This window comes from Trachymyrmex septentrionalis, unplaced genomic scaffold (assembly GCF_001594115.1).
Source record: "Trachymyrmex septentrionalis isolate Tsep2-gDNA-1 unplaced genomic scaffold, Tsep1.0 scaffold331, whole genome shotgun sequence".
Lineage (NCBI taxonomy): Eukaryota > Metazoa > Arthropoda > Insecta > Hymenoptera > Formicidae > Trachymyrmex > Trachymyrmex septentrionalis.
Genome location: NW_017305496.1, coordinates 287,244 through 289,813, shown reverse-complemented (window position 1 = coordinate 289,813; position 2,570 = coordinate 287,244). Strand labels below are relative to the sequence as shown.

The 2,570-nt window shown below is 34.4% G+C and overlaps 1 pseudogene; it reads left to right on the top strand.

Annotated features, from left to right (window-relative positions):
* The first annotated feature begins 986 nt into the window (after nt 1–986).
* Nucleotides 987–2,280, top strand: LOC108750198 (annotated as a pseudogene).
* The last annotated feature ends 290 nt before the right edge of the window (nt 2,281–2,570 follow it).

The window sequence follows — 2,570 nt, the reverse complement described above, 5'->3', positions numbered from 1 at the left end:
CTACAAAGAAAATTTACGTAATAAGAGAGAATGTTGTAATTTTTCTATCGAAAATTTATCTTGCTAAAAAAAGTTATCTTGCTCAAGAAGGATCTCCTACAATTAATATGAACAAATACGTTTACTTTCTAGAAATAGAAGATCTGCGCGCATTGAGTACATGATTTTAAAAATTTAATCGGTTCTTTCGAAAAATATATGTGTTTAGAACACTGGATAAAATTTTTTCTTGTCGAGTAAATTGTATTTAAAATTGACATAATTTAAACAATTGTGCATATTCAGCGTATGTGTATTACTTTTAATTTATGCGTGACTTATAAAATTGTTATATAGTAATTTTTAATTGCTCACAAATTTACTGATTAATACTTGAATTCACAACAACAGTGGATAAAATTTTCTCTTGAGTAAATTGTATTTAAAATGCAGTTAAATTCTCATTCGACCGTCTCAACGGAGGAGCGTAGGTGGAGGGTTTTCTATATAATGGCCATCGCGCACGTTAGTACAGCAGTAGTAAGCATTTAGTGAATTACCTCATGAGTTACAATGATCGTAAAAGAACAAAAAACCAGATGCTACGCGAAACGAACGCCGCATCTCACGGTAGTGTGTTATTCGCGATCGTGCGGTCTACGTTCGCGAACTTGGATAAAAAACTTGGCCAAAAACGTGATATATCCACGAGAGAACGTAAAGACAGACGCAACGTAGAGACAAACGCCGCATCTATCGGTAGTATTATTCGCGATCTACGTTCGCGAATTTGGGCCAAAAAAAAGGCGTATCTTTGGACAAGTAAGAGAAATACGCTGTGGTGAAAACTGAAAACTGATCTCGAACTCTTGAAGCCGGTGCGCGATCTTCAGTGCCGGAACGAACAAACGTATATAATTTGAAAACTTATTCTTGATTTTAAAAATCAATCGCGAGCCAGTTAAATACTGCTTTGAAAATTAATCGCATTGAATCGGGGAAAAAAGATCAGCGAAACAAAGTGCAAAGTCTTCAAGTGTTACTGTACTAGGAAACATGGGGGATGAACAAGAAACGCCGTTAGATCCTTCGAAGAGATCACGGCAGGCGCGACAACGGCGGTTGAGGTCGCCGGAGACAAAAATCCATGCAGTTAATAGGGTTCACAACGGAGAATCCAAAGCTGCAGTGGCACGCAGCATCAACGTGCCCGAATCCACCCTTAGAGGGTGGTGCAAATGCGAAAAAAAATTACTATTGCAATTAAACAATATGAGAGTCTTTGCAACGACACTGCTGGGAACATCCTTGACAGGCTATGAAAAAATTTTAACGTCTAGTTTCGATAACAATAAAAATAGTGCAATGCGTGATTCATCGTCGAGATCGGCATTTACAACTTCCCAAGCGAAGTGAAGAATTTCATCAACTTCTGCAGTTACCGAGAGAGCTGATGAATTTGAAGTCGGACTGTCGCGGAAAAAAATAAAAACTCGAGAACACTTCTGCCAGTAACACGATGATAAGTAATATGCCATCAACATCGGCTGGGCAATCAATAGTCAATGACGCAAACATATATAATTCGTATAAAAGATAGTCTTCACCATCTACCGCCTCTAAATAAAGTAAAAGGAGTGGTATTTGATGCTGTGAATAATAATAACGATAATATGGATAACAAAACTGCAAGAAAAAATTATCCCGATACTTTGCCACCAGGATGCTCTGAAATGGTCAGTGCGATAAATTGTTAGAGTGGTTGCATCATAACGATTCTATTCCCGTAAGTACTATAAAACAAGTGGTCACATTCAACAAATTTCGATCCGTTTACAAGATTGGATTCTCCAAAAATTCAAAAAGAAACCGCAAAAAACTAATGGTGTAAGCTATATAACAAAATATCTAATATTTGTAAATATGTGTATATAATGTATATAAATAATGTATATATCTATTACGCGTTAGATACATAGAGATAAAAGTCTGGTAATAGTTACTAAATTTTGATGGCGCAATATTTAGTAAGTATTACTAAACATAATAATTAAGTGACTGATAATAATAATTACTATGTACATAGAAAAGTTTTTTTATTTTTATATGTATATTAATTGAACATATAAATAAAATTGTTTCAAAGTGTTCCAAAGTGTTCAATAATTATCATCTAGGTTAGATTCCATTGCAATTAAGTTAAAATTTTTCAGTACTGCCTTGTGTCCACAATCTTGCTTTAAAAGGCCGTAAGCTGTAAGTAATGATATATCACAGAACTTATGCTTTTAGGCAGTATGAATTGAGTTTCGCTTAAGTCTAACGATTAAAGCCTAAAAAAACTGCGCAAAAAGACAGAAATTATTGTCATTTAATCTCTTTTGACTTATGACTTAAGATCTCTTAAAGCAAGATTGTCGACCAAGACTATGTTTAAATGCATTATTTTTATTGTAACTGATACTTTCATGTTTTTTTCCGTTTTTGAAAATATTGCGTATTTGACAAATTGCATAGTGAACGCGATGTTCATGAAATTCCTTTTTTCCTATGTATATTTTTCTAATGCTTAGGCTAGTGTTACATTTAGA